Source organism: Lissotriton helveticus, chromosome 7 (genome assembly GCF_964261635.1).
Source record: "Lissotriton helveticus chromosome 7, aLisHel1.1, whole genome shotgun sequence".
NCBI classification, from domain to species: Eukaryota; Metazoa; Chordata; class Amphibia; order Caudata; family Salamandridae; genus Lissotriton; species Lissotriton helveticus.
The window spans coordinates 180220296-180238830 of NC_136068.1; the positions used below are offsets into that span (position 1 = coordinate 180220296).

Below are 18535 nucleotides of genomic sequence, written 5' to 3' on the forward strand. Positions count from 1 at the left end.
GGAGGAACACGCAGTGGACTTTTGAACGTATCCTGTTAAAGGATGTGGCATACCAGAAGCATATGGAAGCTAGGATAAAAAAATTCTGGGATGTTAATAGAGGCTCGGCGTCTCCAGGGGCAGTTTGGGATTGTTTCAAAGCTAGGGTAAGAGGGGAGACGCTGAGCTATGTGCTGGCAAGAAGAAAAAGGGAAAGATCTAAAATAGATGAAATTCGGCAAAGATTAATTGTAGAAGAAGAAAACCTAGCTATAGCTATAAGACAGAATGTCTCTCTGGAACCCTCCTTGCTTAAAATTATATCTCTTAAAGGGGATGTTATAGAAGGTATTACCAAGCAGCCGAGAACTATCTGGCTAAAAAACAGGAGGCGTACGAGTTGAGTGAGAGAGTCGGGCATATCCTGGCAGTGCGAACTAGGCAGCGTACAGCCGCAACTGATATTAAGGAAATTTTGGATCCACAGGGAGATTCTGTTATAGATCCGGGGTTGATAAGAGAAGTCTTCAGGAATTTTTATGCAGAGCTATACTCCTTGGGTGATGTAAGGGGTCTAGCAGAGATAGAAAGCTATCTTAGTGACATTCTCCCTCCCTCTTTGTCTCCAGAGGAAATGGAGATATTAGACGCTCTACTGCATTTGGAGGAATTTATTGGGGCTCTGGGTAGCCTGCCCTCAGGGAAGGCGGCTGGGCCAGATCAAATCCCGGTCGAATTTTATAAAGTGTTTCAAAGCGTACTGTTGGGCAACATGTATGATATTATGTTACACACACAACAGGGTGGACCACCTCCAATGTCTTGGGGCGGTGCGGATATTATAGTTATTCTAAAAAAAAGGAAGCCTCAAACATTACCCGGTTCATATAGATTACTCTGATGAACTCAGATGTTAAAATGTATTCTAAAATGCTGGCAAAGAGGCTTGCAGGGAGTATTGAGCCCTTGGTAAGCCCATCACAACACGGTTTTATACCCGGCAAGGGCACCACTCAGCATGTCAGAATGGTGGTCACTATGTTTGATGCCGCAGGGGTCCTGGGCGATCCTATCGCGACACTTTTTTTAGACGCCGAAAAGGCCTTTGATAGGGTTGCCTGGGATTACCTTTGGGCAGTATTGAAGTGGAGTGGCATAGGTAAGGGCTTTATTACAGCTATACAAGCACTGTATAAAGACCCAACAGCGAAGATCAGAGTGAATAGGGGGCACTCAGACGCAGTTAAAATTCAAAGGGGGACGAGGCAAGGGTGCCCGTCATCCCCATTACTTTTTGCGCTGTACCTGGAGCCATTGCTACGAAGATTAGGAAGAAATGAAGGGATTCCACCAATGATATTGAATGGCTGCATAGTTAAATCCCTAGCTTATGCTGACGATGTGGCCATTCTGTCACCCGATCCAGACACTGCTATTATGGGGATTGAAGAGGAGGCTTGTTTGTTTGGACAAGTATCAGGTTGTAGTTTAAATAAGTCCAAGACTCAGATAGTTAAGAATGACTACACTAGGAGCACCGACACCAGGGTGGTTAGTTCAGCAACATATCTGGGGATATTAATTGCTGCGAACTTCGATACTCTGGTCGAGATCAACATGGCCCCTTTATTGGCTAAAGTCAAAAAAGATTCAGAAAGGATGAATAACCTACATCTTTCTTTGGTAGGTTGTACTAATGTTGTGAAAATGGTGATCTTACCAAAGCTTCTTTATTTATTCAGATTGATTCCCCTATTTTCTGAAGCTAAATGGTTTAACACGCTTGAAGGTATTTTAAATAGGTTTATATGGGCTCATGGAAGAACTCAGAGGGCTTATAGATTTATGGCCTTACCAAGAGAAAGAGGGAGCTGGGGTGCTCCAGATTTTAGATTGTACTATCTTGCGGCAGCTCTCCAGTATATGCAAGGATTGATTGGAGGGGGTGGTATCCTACAGAAAATAACAATTATGTCCACCGAAGTATATGCAGTAGTGTTGGGGCACGAGGCAGAAAATTGTTTCTTATACCATACTGAGTTAGGATACTTCAGAAGGAAACCGTTTAAGACCCTTACTGCGGCCCTTAAAAGTTGGAATGCCTTTTTGAAAAAGATGGGCCTGGGTAGATATAATAGATACACTAAATTATATAACAATAAATCCTTTCCTCCAGATATATTTTCTGATTCGGTAATGGCTGCCTGGGAGGATAAAGGAATTACGCAGATTGGTGATCTAAGGAACTCTGAGGGAGTAGTACAGTTTGGTGACCTTGTAAGTAGATATAATGTAGTTAGAAGGGAAGTTTTTAAGTATTTACAGGTCAGGAGTTTTCTGAGTAATAAACAGGGGGGCCCGGCAGGGTACAATAGTAACGATTTTATGGAGAGTATAATCACTGGTGGGGAGTCTACGATCAGGTCAGCCTATGCGTTTTTAGTAAGATCAAAACCGGATGATATGGAAAAATATAGGAGTAAGTGGGCAGAGAAATTAGCGGTAGAACCTGATGTTTTCCAGGAGTCATTGGACGTGGGCCGCACTATCCTATGTTCCGCTCCCCTGCAATCCCAGCACTATAAAACCTTATATTCACTCTACTACACTCCAGCTAGGATTGCTAAATGGGGGGGGTACTGAGGGGACGACTTGCCCTAGATGTAATTCTTCTGAAGCAGATATTGTCCACATTTTTGCTACCTGTCCACAATTATACACGTTAATTAAAGATATAGAGGGCTTTTTGGATAGGTCATTAGGGATACAGATAATTTTAACCCCGAGCTGGATTGTGCTGGGAATTGGACCAGATGGAAGCAATATTATACAGAATGAATTTATCTTTATGGCAATGGCAGTCTATAGGTTAACTTTAGCCAGGGCCTGGCTTGATAAGATTCCCCCGCTTATGCAAATCTGGTTGGCGAATCTAATTGCTGTATATAATTTGGAGAAACCCATATATGCTAGGAAGGGTAGGGTAGGGAGACTTCGGGGTGTAAGAATATGGGAGCCTCTAGCTCGATGGAGGGATGGGATAGGATAGGAGAGTCTGATTGTGATTTTGTTTTTGTTTAATTTTGATTTTGGTTTAATATTGTGGGGTGTCAGAAGAATCAAATTACAACATAGTGGTAATAACTCATGACCTGTTTTAAAGCTGGGAAATTGATGTACTGTATTGTTATAATGGTGTTTGTGGATCAAACAAATTGTTGAATGTACAATGTGCGTAATGAAAGTATAATAGAAAACAGATTAAAAAAAAAGAATCTTGTAGATGGTTGGCACACTGGATGCACTACATCTTTAGGCCTTCCTGAGTGGTCCTCATCATTCCTTAAGAGTTCCCACACAGGTAGATGGTGTGTACACATGGTTACACGGTTTATAGTAGCTCTCTCTAGTGACTTTGCATGTTACATTTCAGAGAAATGTGTTGCTCTGGAGGTTGTTCATAACTTTTGATATGGATGCTTGTTGATGCTCTAGGTAGGTCATCTGCATACAGTTGCTGGCTTTCAAACAAAACTGTTGAGAGTTGATTGAGTACTTAAACTTCCTGTCGCCTTGATTCCAGGTGCTTTAGACATATGACGCCATTCTTGATGTGATCCTACAATTTAAATGGGTGGAAATCAGAGCTATACTGGCCGTAGCAGGCACCAGGTGTTTCCTCGGCGGACCGGAGGGGTGGGATCTGGTTTTCTGGCTGAGGGGGCCAGTTTTGTCACTGGGGGGCCAGTTTTTCAGCAGTGCTACAAGATCGGCCCTCAGTAAAAAAAGCGGGAGCAGTGCTTTTTACTAGTGGGTTAATTTACAACAAGGGGTGGTGATGGACAGAGTCTCTGAATTAAGCAGAAAACTCTCACCCAGTCAAGAGATCAGGGCTAGATCCAACACCGTTTTTTAGCTCACTGCATCATCCCAGTTTCAGAACCTGGCTGTATGCAAATTAGTCTGTTCCTGTCCCAGTGCATGATGGGAACAGGGCAAACCAAACTACAAAGCCAATTCTTACACTGGAAAGGAAACAAGCTACCGGGGACCGGTTTCTGGCATTTCAGCCTCTTCGGCCCGGCTTGCTTGAATCCTGATGGTGCAGTGAGCAAGGGACTCATGTCTGAGCATACCCTTCCACGCTTAGGGTGGACAAAATAATTTACAACAAGGGGTGGTGATGGACAGAGTCTCTGAATTAAGCAGAAAACTCTCACCCAGTCAAGAGATCAGGGCTAGATCCAACACCGTTTTTTAGCTCACTGCATCCTCCCAGTTTCAGAACCTGGCTGTATGCAAATTAGTCTGTTCCTGTCCCAGTGCATGATGGGAACAGGGCAAATCAAACTACAAAGCCAATTCTTACACTGGAAAGGAAACAAGCTACCGGGGACCGGTTTCTGGCATTTCAGCCTCTTCGGCCCGGCTTGCTTGAATCCTGATGGTGCAGTGAGCAAGGGACTCATGTCTGAGCATACCCTTCCACGCTTAGGGTGGACAAAATAATTTACAACAAGGGGTGGTGATGGACAGAGTCTCTGAATTAAGCAGAAAACTCTCACCCAGTCAAGAGATCAGGGCTAGATCCAACACCGTTTTTTAGCTCACTGCATCATCCCAGTTTCAGAACCTGGCTGTATGCAAATTAGTCTGTTCCTGTCCCAGTGCATGATGGGAACAGGGCAAACCAAACTGCAAAGCCAATTCTTACACTGGAAAGGAAACAAGGTACCGGGGACCGGTTTCTGGCATTTCAGCCTCTTCGGCCCGGCTTGCTTGAATCCTGATGGTGCAGTGAGCAAGGGACTCATGTCTGAGCATACCCTTCCACGCTTAGGGTGGACAAAATAATTTACAACAAGGGGTGGTGATGGACAGAGTCTCTGAATTAAGCAGAAAACTCTCACCCAGTCAAGAGATCAGGGCTAGATCCAACACTGTTTTTTAGCTCACTGCATCATCCCAGTTTCAGAACCTGGCTGTATGCAAATTAGTCTGTTCCTGTCCCAGTGCATGATGGGAACAGGGCAAACCAAACTGCAAAGCCAATTCTTACACTGGAAAGGAAACAAGCTACCGGGGACCGGTTTCTGGCATTTCAGCCTCTTCGGCCCGGCTTGCTTGAATCCTGATGGTGCAGTGAGCAAGGGACTCATGTCTGAGCATACCCTTCCACGCTTAGGGTGGACAAAATAATTTACAACAAGGGGTGGTGATGGACAGAGTCTCTGAATTAAGCAGAAAACTCTCACCCAGTCAAGAGATCAGGGCTAGATCCAACACCGTTTTTTAGCTCACTGCATCATCCCAGTTTCAGAACCTGGCTGTATGCAAATTAGTCTGTTCCTGTCCCAGTGCATGATGGGAACAGGGCAAACCAAACTACAAAGCCAATTCTTACACTGGAAAGGAAACAAGCTACCGGGGAGCGGTTTCTGGCATTTCAGCCTCTTCGGCCCGGCTTGCTTGAATCCTGATGGTGCAGTGAGCAAGGGACTCATGTCTGAGCATACCCTTCCACGCTTAGGGTGGACAAAATAATTTACAACAAGGGGTGGTGATGGACAGAGTCTCTGAATTAAGCAGAAAACTCTCACCCAGTCAAGAGATCAGGGCTAGATCCAACACCGTTTTTTAGCTCACTGCATCATCCCAGTTTCAGAACCTGGCTGTATGCAAATTAGTCTGTTCCTGTCCCAGTGCATGATGGGAACAGGGCAAACCAAACTACAAAGCCAATTCTTACACTGGAAAGGAAACAAGCTACCGGGGACCGGTTTCTGGCATTTCAGCCTCTTCGGCCCGGCTTGCTTGAATCCTGATGGTGCAGTGAGCAAGGGACTCATGTCTGAGCATACCCTTCCACGCTTAGGGTGGACAAAATAATTTACAACAAGGGGTGGTGATGGACAGAGTCTCTGAATTAAGCAGAAAACTCTCACCCAGTCAAGAGATCAGGGCTAGATCCAACACCGTTTTTTAGCTCACTGCATCATCCCAGTTTCAGAACCTGGCTGTATGCAAATTAGTCTGTTCCTGTCCCAGTGCATGATGGGAACAGGGCAAACCAAACTACAAAGCCAATTCTTACACTGGAAAGGAAACAAGCTACCGGGGACCGGTTTCTGGCATTTCAGCCTCTTCGGCCCGGCTTGCTTGAATCCTGATGGTGCAGTGAGCAAGGGACTCATGTCTGAGCATACCCTTCCACGCTTAGGGTGGACAAAATAATTTACAACAAGGGGTGGTGATGGACAGAGTCTCTGAGTTAAGCAGAAAACTCTCACCCAGTCAAGAGATCAGGGCTAGATCCAACACCGTTTTTTAGCTCACTGCATCATCCCAGTTTCAGAACTCAGAGACTCTGTCCATCACCACCCCTTGTTGTAAATAATTTTGTCCACCCTAAGCGTGGAAGGGTATACTCAGATGTGAGTCCCTTGCTCATTGCACCATCAGGATTCAAGCAAGCCGGGCCGAAGACGGCTGTAATGCCAGAAACCGGTCCCCGGAAGCTTGTTTCCTTCCCAGTGTAAGAATTGGCTTTTGTAGTCTGGTCTGCCCTGTTCCCATGATGCACTGGGCCAGGGACAGACTAATTTGCATACAGCCGGGTTCTGAAACTGGGATGGTGCAATGAGCTAAAAAACGGTGTTGGATCTAGCCCTGATCTCTTGACTGGGTGAGAGTACTTTGCTTAATTCAGAGACTCTGTCCATCACCACCCCTTGTTGTAAATAATTTTGTCCACCCTAAGCGTGGAAGGGTATACTCAGATGTGAGTCCCTTGCTCATTGCACCATCAGGATTCAAGCAAGCCGGGCCGAAGACGGCTGTAATGCCAGAAACCGGTCCCCGGAAGCTTGTTTCCTTCCCAGTGTAAGAATTGGCTTTTGTAGTCTGGTCTGCCCTGTTCCCATGATGCACTGGGCCAGGGACAGACTAATTTGCATACATCCGGGTTCTGAAACTGGGATGGTGCAATGAGCTAAAAAACGGTGTTGGATCTAGCCCTGATCTCTTGACTGGGTGAGAGTACTCTGCTTAATTCAGAGACTCTGTCCATCACCACCCCTTGTTGTAAATAATTTTGTCCACCCTAAGCGTGGAAGGGTATACTCAGATGTGAGTCCCTTGCTCATTGCACCATCAGGATTCAAGCAAGCCGGGCCGAAGACGGCTGTAATGCCAGAAACCGATCCCCGGAAGCTTGTTTCCTTCCCAGTGCAAGAATTGGCTTTTGTAGTCTGGTCTGCCCTGTTCCCATGATGCACTGGGCCAGGGACAGACTAATTTGCATACAGCCGGGTTCTGAAACTGGGATGGTGCAATGAGCTAAAAAACGGTGTTGGATCTAGCCCTGATCCCTTGACTGGGTGAGAGTACTCTGCTTAATTCAGAGACTCTGTCCATCACCACCCCTTGTTGTAAATAATTTTGTCCACCCCAAGCGTGGAAGGGTATACTCAGATGTGAGTCCCTTGCTCATTGCACCATCAGGATTCAAGCTAGCCGGGCCGAAGACGGCTGTAATGCCAGAAACCGGTCCCCGGAAGCTTGTTTCCTTCCCAGTGTAAGAATTGGCTTTTGTAGTCTGGTCTGCCCTGTTCCCATGATGCACTGGGCCAGGGACAGACTAATTTGCATACAGCTGGGTTCTGAAACTGGGATGGTGCAATGAGCTAAAAAACGGTGTTGGATCTAGCCCTGATCTCTTGACTGGGTGAGAGTACTCTGCTTAATTCAGAGACTCTGTCCATCACCACCCCTTGTTGTAAATAATTTTACTAGTGGGTTAGCCTATTAAACATAAAAAGTAATAACACCAGTTTGGGAACAGATAGAGAAATGCTCTTCCACTCAAATGAATTGTAATTTAAACCTGTCTTTGAAGATGAAGTCAGGTTTTAAGTTACTTTTCTGAAAATGCCTGTTGGCATTTTTCTACCTAAACCCAATGTGCCTTTCTGCCAGTTTTCAGGGTCACATGGTTATGATTGGCTCTCTTGTGGTGTTTTGTGTACTGCTTTCAGACATGGTGACAAAAATGCCTTGGGTGTTGGTAAGGGTGTTGCTCTCCTGAGCAGGATGTCCCGGATGTCCATTGGGGTTGTACTCAGCCCTTCCTGAGCTTCAAAGGGTTGGGTCAGGGCTTGCCCACTCCCTTCCTGATTTTTAAGGGCTGCCTGCCCTGCCACTTACAAATGCATCTGATACCTAGGCCTGGCTACACTTTGCTACCCTAGGCCGTTTGGAGCCAAACCCACAAAAGGGGAACGATTAGATAAAGGCATTCCCCACCTACAGGCTGGCACTAGGAATAAAAGTGGCACGTTTGGAACCTCTCTTCAAAACACTCTTGGACCTGAGAAAGACTAAGAAAAAGTACTGCCTTGCTGTCCTAAAAGAAAGACTGGATCTGCTTCTCTTGAATCCAGGCTCCCTAGAAGTGACTCTAAGGGTCAGTTGGCTGACCTCTTCTTTGAGCTATGGGGACGCAATAAGCTTTCAGAGGCCTCCCTGCAAATGCCCAGCTGACCTGCCTGAGTCCTGCTGTTGGCCTCTGCTGGAGAGAGTCCTGATCCTCAAAAGGTGCCTTCAGGTATTGGACCCGTGGCTGGCATCAGAGGGCACTCCTCCTCTGCCAAAATCACAGGTTCTGAGCTCCAGGTGATGATCCAGAAGATTTTGGTTATTCGCATGAATGTCCTGCGACAACTTGTTCGTCGTCAATGTAGACTGCAAATGCGGAGCTCCAGCAATTAGCGATTCTTTGCACTGAACAGCTCCTCATGCTGCCAATGATCTCCTCACTTCGACTTCCAACACGAAGCTCCTCTGCAGCTCCCTGCATGGACTTGGACTAAGTGAAGGTAAAATCTTCATGGGGGCGAACCTGGTCCCTGTGTCTGACCTGTGTTCCATCGTGGCCGGCCTGAAATTGTGACTTTGACCTGGTCTAGTACGACCAGATAGCAGATTTTCATGTGTTGTGTTTCTACTTTATTACAGTTTGAGTGCTGCTTAAATACCTTACACATCGCCTCTAAGTTAATCATGACTGCTTTGTGCCAAGCTGCTAGAGGTTTGAGCACAGGTTTATTTATTGACTTTTGTGGGTCACCCTAAAAAGGAAGGATTGTGTTTATTATTTGAGTGGGGCTACTGCCCCTCTCAACTAATAACCCAATTTCGTCCATGCACATATTTGTTTGCCCTAATGATATTATGGTAGTCGATGTTGTGGAGTTGATATATGTGTAGGTCGATATTATTGACTTTGATATTGTGAGATACAACTATATTTCACACCTTTATCATTGATGAACTTTCCACAATCAAGATCTATGGAGTGAGCTAAATCACACGGAGCTAAGAATAGTAATACGCTCTACAAAGAGAACGAGTGGCTCTTCATGAAGCTAACAACTATAGCCATCTGTCAGTGGCCACCACACTTAGGATCTCAAAATCAGTATGTAATCCAACTAAAAAGACTTTTGGTGTCATTCAGAGTTTGGAGGACCCCTCTCCAAAGAACTAGAGCAGCAGAGCTAATTACTCCATGAACCCAGCCATAGGTTGCATGCTAAACTTAGAGTGGCCACCAACTGTGGCTTTTTGCCACCAAAGCGGCTCCCTTCTCCTAGGCTTCGTTTGCCTCAGGGGCAATAGAACAGTGACAGCAGGTCAGCGATGCCATGATAGACATGGGATGGGATGCAGACCTATTAGGGCTTATGTTACATCTGAAAAACAGACTCTAAAATTGAGGGTCCATCCTTGGAAGTGACATCAGCAGAGTCCCTTGCATGCCATGAGTTGTATACCGCTTTGTAGGGACATTTAGGACCCTTACCTGTAAAGGACCACAAATGTTCACATTGCAATCCCAGTTAGTGAGAATGCCGCTGACTTTGCATTGGAGATGATGCCCTAAATATGCCCTGGCCACCAGCACCAGGCCTGCCCAACAGTTTTTTCATGAGAAATCCACAAAAGACTTGGGAAGGACAACTAACTCCCCTTCTTGAAACTCCTCAGCCTGAAGATATGTTCTGTAACGTTGTCCATATTGCTCTTAAGCTGGCAAACTGCAGACTATTATTTTTATTTTATTTTATTTTTTTATCGTTTTAGCCCCAAAATTTTTTTTGTTCATAACTGTACATGCTGTGAAGCGCTCTGATACCCTTGGGTCCAGCTAGCGCTATACACAACTTCAATAAATACATTTAAAAAAAAGATATTGGCTCCATTGTCAAAAACTATTTACCAGACCTCTATACAAGACTGGGGAATCAATCGATAAGTGGAGTAAAGACGACCAATTTGTGAATGCCCTGTTACATCTCACTTCTAAATGAGGCTTTTGTGTATTCCATTTCATGTAAGTGCACACAATTTACATATAATTTGAAGGAACAGATAATAGGAAGATAGTGCATTTGCCCCTTAAGAAGTGACTCATCACATGGTGATAGGCAAGTAAAATACTCTTTACAAAAATCGACTTAACATACCTGCAGCAGGAACCTTACAGATCATATCAAAATTGTCCTTGCAGCACTTCTTATTTGTTTGGCATTCTCCATCATGCTCACAGTAGGTGGAATTACTGAGAACTTGTTTGGGGTCCACATATCTTTCAGGTGGACACAGTCCAGGTTTCACTAAGAATAAGAACAAAAAGCAAATATAAAGTCATGCATTAAATGAAGAACTTATCTACATGCCTCATGATTCACTGCGAATACTCCTTTTTTAATTGTTGTGATGCATTTTAATGGTAAATAATACTATATCTATATTGTTTACTTTTCCCAAACTTGGTCAAAGTGATTGAAATTGACATTGGGGACAATGATAACGTTGAAATTTGTAAAATAGCTCAATGAGTATTTGCAACATATACATAACTGGGTCGGTGTGTGCTGCAGGTGCACTTTTGCCAAATAAATCTCTACGAGTCATGCCTCATTGTCAGTTGTTTTAGTAATTTCTGTGATGGAATGAACATTTTTTTATTTTGTTAATAAACATTTTTGGCTTTCATTGGTCCGAGCACAGCATTTTCTATTACTTTATTCAGATGTTTCATCTTTGTTATTGTGCCAGTATTTTATTTCCATTTTTTATATTAAGTAATTCCACATTCTTGATATTTACTCAAATCACTTGTTTTATTTTCTGCTATGTGGTGTTGTGTTACATTTTCTTTTGGGTTATTGGTGCAAAATGGGTTTTGTCCATTTTGTTCTTTGGGATCTATTGCTTCATACTGATCACCCAGTTTCTGACTTTCTACTTTGGGTGAGCCTATCTACATATGTCTCACCCACGGTAATTGCATGACAAAGGGACTGTGCATGTTTACCACCAGTGTTTGCCTTTTAACAACAGACGGCTGCGATGCGGCAAGGGTAAGAGGCCCTCGGCTGGTTACACATTAACATGTTTGCTTGCTGTGCGAATGAGACTACCATTGTGAACAACCCTGTAACTGCTCACAGGGGGACTCACAGTGTTACATATTGAACTGGGGTGGGCCGTATAATAGTAGTGGGCACTCATAGGTAAAATCAGCATAGTTTACTGTTTTGTCTGTTGTGACACTTTATTATACCCATGGGAGAAATCTGCCTTAGAGGGCAGGTTTGCTCCTCTTTGGCCTACAAAGTCCAGCAAGATATCAAAATGGGTGAAACATACGTGGGAAGATTAATTATGTAAGTCTCAAGCATATATAGGTACATCCTATGGGTTACCCAGATTTTTCATATTTCCCTGGCTCTAATCAGGCTCAGTGCCAAGGCCTTATTTTGCATGGCTGCTCCAAGTTAGTTACACTGCTCCCCAGCAGAGGTGACAAAGCCCCCCCACACACACACACAAAATAAGTATTTAACAGTGCTTCCCTCAGCTCCTGAATTGGAAGGGATGGGGAAGAAAATCTGTTAGTTAGCTGTCACACTGTACTAAGGCGGGGGACAGCACAGGCCGACTGAACAAAGGAGGGACTCCTCTTTAAATAAGTGATGGTAAAGTCCCTGGCAGTGATGTCAACGAGGGGTGGAACTGACCAGTGACGTTCTGGATTGCACCACCTTGCACTGTCCCAGCATGCTGTGCAGAAGGTTTGGAACAGAGGTGGAGAGGCGATGTGGCATCTTAAGATTAGACTGGGGGGCCTGGTTTCTAGAACATTCCAACCCCACTTAAAAACTCTTGCACAAAGGAAAGAGACTGCTTTTTCTGCTGGACCCTGGGGCTGCGGTTGCGGTAGCAGCCATGGTTAACTGGAAGGACAAACCACTGATGCCCTAAAGGACTAAAGACTCTGTCCCCCATTTGACCATAGGACTAGTGGGTTTCTCCAAAGGCCAGTGAGGCTGCCCCCTTACACCACCTAAGGACCATTTGGGGGAAATGCTGGACTTTTGTACCTAAGCAGGAGGAAAGGAGCACCAGAGACAGAAAAAAAGGGGAAAGCTGGTGCATTGAGCCAGTAATACCTACTGCCTTCAACTTACAGCGCTTTTGATGCCAGGAGGCCTGCTCGAACTGCTTCTGGTGATTATAGCTCTCCACATGGACACATGGAGTAAAATGAGCCTAAGGTGATGAAAATGTGCTACTCAGGGCCATAATTGTGTACTTTTAAACATTAGCAACCTTTGACCTCTATTGAGGGACACAGTGTCTGGGCCTTCACCACAGGCCTGTAAATTACCTCTGGGGTGGCCTACAGCTGGGGGAGCAAGGGAATGTGCAAAGTTTTCTATTTTTACCCAGGGCGGGTTTGTGTGGGCGGTTCCTTCCAAATGCTCATTTTAGGCCCATCCCCCTGAAAGCCGATGCAATATATAGGGGAGGACCATCATGCTCCCCCAAAGGTAGAAACAAGGGGCTTGGGGCCCCTTCTCTGGGCCCCCAATAGCACAGAAGAAAGAAGCAGCACCTCCATGCCCCCCAATACGGATGGCATCCCCCCAGCTCCCTTGTACGTGTCTGGGGGAGTGAGGTGGCCAGTGAATACCAAATACCCGGCATGCATAGAGTAGGCAGAGGATAAGCATGAGGTTGCCCACGCTCCAGCAGAGATGGTTACTGGTTGGGTAGGAAGCCAGCTGGGGCACCTTGGGTGGACTCTCTGAGCTACCCCTAATGAGGAAACATTGCTCAAAAGAATTAAACCCACAAGAAGCTGCGTGGCATTCTGGGAGAGAGAGCTCCATAATGCTCTGCTGGCTTTCATATTTACATATTGTTCTGGCTTGTGGTAGCCCCAAATCGGGCAGGTGCACCACCAATGATGTTGTGAGGTGGCTGCAGGAAGCACAGTAGCCACCTCCAGTGAATTTGAAGATTAATTCTATCTTTATGAGGGAGGGGGCAGATATTTTTGCCACTGGACTTTTGTTTCTTATTTCAAGCACTCCCAAAGCTGGAGCGTTTGCTGTCCGGTTGGGAGTGCAGTCCCCCCTTGGGGCTTGTTCTAAGGCTGTATTTTTGTGCCTTGAAGGTGTAGAAAAAAGATGTAGAGTTGTAGACACGTTACGTTTATTTGTAATGTTTTGTTAACCATTTATGTTCACAATGATTTTTCATCCATGTTAAAAGTCCATTATTGACATTGAGGGTTGTGTTTACACATGATCAGTGACTAATAACATAGGCTTGCTTCATATGGGGTGATGAACCTTGATAAGGCCAATATGGTTGTTTTATTTAAAGTGATAGTCCCATATATTGTGATGTCTATCTGGTATAATTGGGGGAGTACTGTGATTTTGAGGGTCCTGACCCATTAAATATTGAATGCAATTTCAGATTGTTGCTAAGGTATTTTCTTTCTGCTTTATGTATGAGTGTGTGCATGTGCGTAAATTAAGGAGTTGTGTTTAGGAGTGTGTGTGTGTAATAAATGTACTTTTCCTTTTTCTAAAGACTATCATTCTTTGAGTGTTATTATTGCATGCCAGCAAATGGTGATTGCTAGCCGATTCCACCTCCCCTGAGCAGGCCTTGGACTGCTCTACTACGCTATCTCTATAGAGGCAAACGCTACACTGGGGCACTTGCTTCCCAGTAATAGGAAATACGTGGGCCTATTACATGTGCAAGGCTAACAACCTGCAGAACTAATACCCAATTTCATACATTTATACTTGACAGGATTTGACAGAAAGATGGCCGTGCAGATGTATTGTTACATAGTGCCTAATTTAAAGATATAGAAGGCACACTGGTATATTACTGCCCGCCATATTTAGATATCTCTGCCTGAATGGCAGAGATCTGCATGTCTTCAGGGGAGCTGCCACCACAGTGGCCTCTCTGAAGATTTTTAAGCTTGGTGATCCGGCTATACGAGGACGCCACCGCTGCGTGGAAGGAACCATACAGACAGAGATTGAGAGCCTCGTGTGGGAGTATCTACTCTAAAACCAGACCTCTGGACCCCACTTGGAAACCCGACTGCAAAGATGGTCCACTGACCGACGAACACACCGTTATGAACCAGACAAATTATTACTCTATGGATTGAAAACCGAATCAGAGCCTGCTGTTATTTACTGACTCCACGCAGCGTCTAACGAGCCCCTCCCAGCCGTAGAACCCCATCAGAGGTTCAGATTCATCTTCTGTTAAGATTGTATAGGACTTAAGAAATTTCTCTCTGAGTCTATGAAACGACGAGAGGGACGTTATAGTGATCCCATCTAAGCCTATGTGTTCCCTTCCCTGATTGTACACTCCCGCCCTGAAGAAGGTGCTGCCTAATAGGGCCAACACCGAAACGCGCGTCGGGGCTATATGTTGGACGACAACTCTTGGGTCCCTATAAAACCTTCTCCCACTAGTTTTGTCTGTCCTAATCACCTTTAATTCATACAACCATTTTTTCATCTGTTGTTGCAGGCACGGATGTAACTGTATGTGAGCGAATCTGAATGAATGAGGAAATGAATGAATATCTTGAGTGATGATGTATATATGAACCCCTTTTGAGTGTTTGGGAACGTGAGGAACCTTATTTGTGTATTATATCTATTTCCCCCATATCCTGGATGAAACACACCCCTCCCTTAGTTGTAATTATTTTAATATGTATTATGTATTAACAGTATTTCTATTTAAAAACACTTTTTTGTGAAAAGATGAATCATTTTTCTAAGAAATAAAAATACCATGTACTAAAAAAGGAATGGTGAAGTCTATGGCTCTGGTGTTCCTGTTCACCCCATTTATGTATTGATTGGATCCTGTAAAAGGACCCCCTATATGTGACAGGGTTAATTTTGTTCTATTTCATATGTACTGATTCCCCTTTTTCCTGTCCATTATCAAAAAAAAAACCTGGGGAACCCCCTTCTATTACATATAAGCTTGGTGATCAGTCAAAATATCTCATGTGACTGCTAACCAAACATTTTTGGATGTTTTCTACCAGGGTTGCAGGGAAATTGTTTTGTGTGTTTAGGGCCACCAGAATTTTCCTGGCAGTGTGGAATGAAAAAAAACTACAGCAGCATGTCTGTCCTAAATCGCACCCACAGCCTACACTGATGACCACAGGTCTGTCATTCCTTTGTCATTTAGAGGCAGAGCCATCGTGACAGTGCTGGAAACAGGACTGTGCACCAACTTTAAATAGAGCCGGTAGACAGACAGTTTTGTGTATAGAATCTTCCGTCACATTTGTGATAGCTTACCCTGTACGCAAACTCCAAAGGACCCCCTTGCTCTCTAAACGGGTTGCAAATTAAACCAAATTGGAAATAGAGAAAAGAATGGGGTTGATGCCCAATCAGTCTTTGGCCCCTCCTTGGAGAAGTCACCCAGCTAGGCGATGGAGTACTTTTCTCTCTATGTCCCTTCAATCATTGCCCTCTTTGAAATGATCACTTATTGGTTTTAATGCTGTGGTGCTCGCATACCCATTACACCCTTGACCTCTAAGATATAATCATTCACAGGTAGCACAGTATTCGGGGCCATATTATCAAGAAAGGGCGATACATTATCACCGCTTTTATCGGCAGGAAACTGCCGCTAAAGCGGCGATAATGGGCTTGATAATATGCCCCTGTGAATTCCCATAGAAGCTCAGGTTAAACCCATTGTCGCAGCTTTATCGGCAGTTTCCTGCCGATAAAAGCGGCGATAATGTATCACCCTTTCTTGATAATATGGCCCTCAATGTCATCATGTCTTAATGCTACCTCAGGAACCAGACTTGCCAGATGCCCCAGCTACAGTGTATGATTTTGCATATCATTATTATCGAATGCAATGGTTTATGAAGAATACAGGGATGTATGACATTACAACGCATGCCTTTACATCGCATGCCTTTACAACGCAAGTATTACAACGCAGTCCATTACAACGCATAGTGCTTTGGGGCACTGGATAGTGAATAGTTTAATTTACTATTCCAACTCCAGTCCCCGTGGACACTAGGGAAGGTTATTGGATAGTAAATTAACCTATTCCCTATGCTAGAGCGCCCCCCAGAGCAATGCATTGTAATAGTTTGCGTTGTAATGGTTGCGTTGTAAAGGCTCTGCGATGTAAAAGTTGCGTTGTAAGTGTTGTTCACCAGAATACAGCTTCCATAATCCACTAATGTATTTAATGAAACCCTATGGTCAATAAAATGGTGCTTAGTGTACATGGAGCAGGCAAGCTAAACTATGTACGCATTTCCATATTCCTGATTTGAAATAAAATAAATGTATCGTGCTCCTTCAGAAAATGAAAAAAAAAACAAGTGCTATATACATATATGAGTTTATGTGAGTTTCTTTACTATGCTAAACATTCACTTTATTTACAATGTACTCTGTGTGTCTGCTGTCAAATGAATTAAATGTGTTTGCCATTTGGCTACAATAATATCAAATGCTACACATGTTCTTTTCAATTCATTTGCAGTGTTTAGCAATTTGAATTTCTTATCTTTCTTGATGGCCCTTGCTTCCATGGAAAACATGACTTTCATGTGAGGAAATCGTTAAACACACAGAGATCTGCTTGGAAAATGGAGGACATTATCATCAGCCAGCACTGATATTAGTATCTTCGAACAAATTCAGATGTACTATTAAGAGTGGGCACACGATGGAAATGGCAATAGTTTTATTAGCATGTGAGAAAGAGAATCTGCCCCCTGAGCCATAACACTTGGAGATATCGGCTGCAGCACCACAAAAAACAATCAGGTGAAGATGAATGAGCAATAAAGATGCCTTTATATTTTGTGTTTATCTTGTCACCATTGCTGTTTAAATGTCATGCAAAGTCTTCTGACAAATTACTGCATGTAAGTGACCTAGGTGACAATTTTGCTGAGGTACAGGAAGTGAAAGGAAAGGCTGTAGGACGTCAATTTTTTCCAACACATAACAACATTAAAATACCTGTAAACGAACTATATACATTTCAAAGTATATCAGCAAACAGTAAATGAAGCACATTGTTTTAATTCTGTAGTGTGATGCCATCAAAGATTTTAATAGGGTCAAAACAATTAAGACAATTTACTTGGTGATGCGCAAATCATATTATTCTCTGATACTCGATTTCCATAGGTGCTTTACATTTCTTTATCAGTAAAACTGCATGTTTGTGCCTATTTAGCGGCTATTACATTTGAAAATGTGCTGGCTGTAAATGGCAATGTGCTACCACACTAGTGCCTCACAATGCACCACACCCTACACACAGCACCCGAATCACTCTCCTGGTGAAGGGGCGTGGTACATTTGCTACACTTGTTTTTTTTGTATTACACTTGGGTTTTTCATATTCTCATTGTCTCCAGTGATATCAGATTAATGGGGACACCTCCACTCTGAAAACTGTTCCAGCACCAGGGCTTTCACATCCCTCTTAACCAGTCACAAAACTACAACACAAACAACTTTTTGGTCCCTGCTTGTATGTTGCATGCCATCATTTGTCATGAATGGAGGAAATCCAATTAGGTCAAATCTAAACAAGTAAATTCCACAGGCTCTTATACCGGTCAGCAATTACTTATAATCCAGGGGTTACAAGTGTGACTCTCTAAAGATGGTGTCTCAAATAATTAGCATTCCTTTTCTTTATTGGCAACTGATTCTTGCCAATGGCATTCTTTAAACCACTCAATGAAACAACGTTGTCTTTTAAATTGGTAATTTTGGCTTTTTCCTAGCCTCATAATTGGCGGAGAGCACCACAGACTTCTAATTTCGGCCCCTCGCATTCTTTGTCATGCTGTTTCCGGTCTCGCGCCCAGTCTGGGCTCTCCCTCCAATTTCAACCTGCTAGCAATAGGCTGCGAGGCGCAGTTCACACCACGTGAAACAGGCTGGGACATTCTCAGGGTCGTGAACATGAGTGTGCGTCACGCCACAGAGGTTGCACATCCCTTGTTCTGCCCCAGAGGGACAGGGGGATCTCCTCTGCCCTCCGGCCTCTTTCCAGGCAGACCTGTGTCCAGGGTTGTTTATCTCGCATTTGACGCCCCACTACTTGTGAAGTGTTTGTCAATAAACAC

The 18535-nt window shown here is 44.1% G+C and overlaps 1 pseudogene across 1 annotated transcript in view; it reads right to left on the bottom strand.

The window, feature by feature from the left end:
- Positions 1-18535, bottom strand: part of LOC144768989 (uncharacterized) — a 641387-nt pseudogene that overhangs the window by 123035 nt on the left and 499817 nt on the right. Inside the window, exon 9 of the transcript XR_013598658.1 lies at positions 10506-10655. The product of XR_013598658.1 is annotated as an uncharacterized LOC144768989 (transcript). The remainder of the gene's footprint in view (positions 1-10505; positions 10656-18535) is intronic.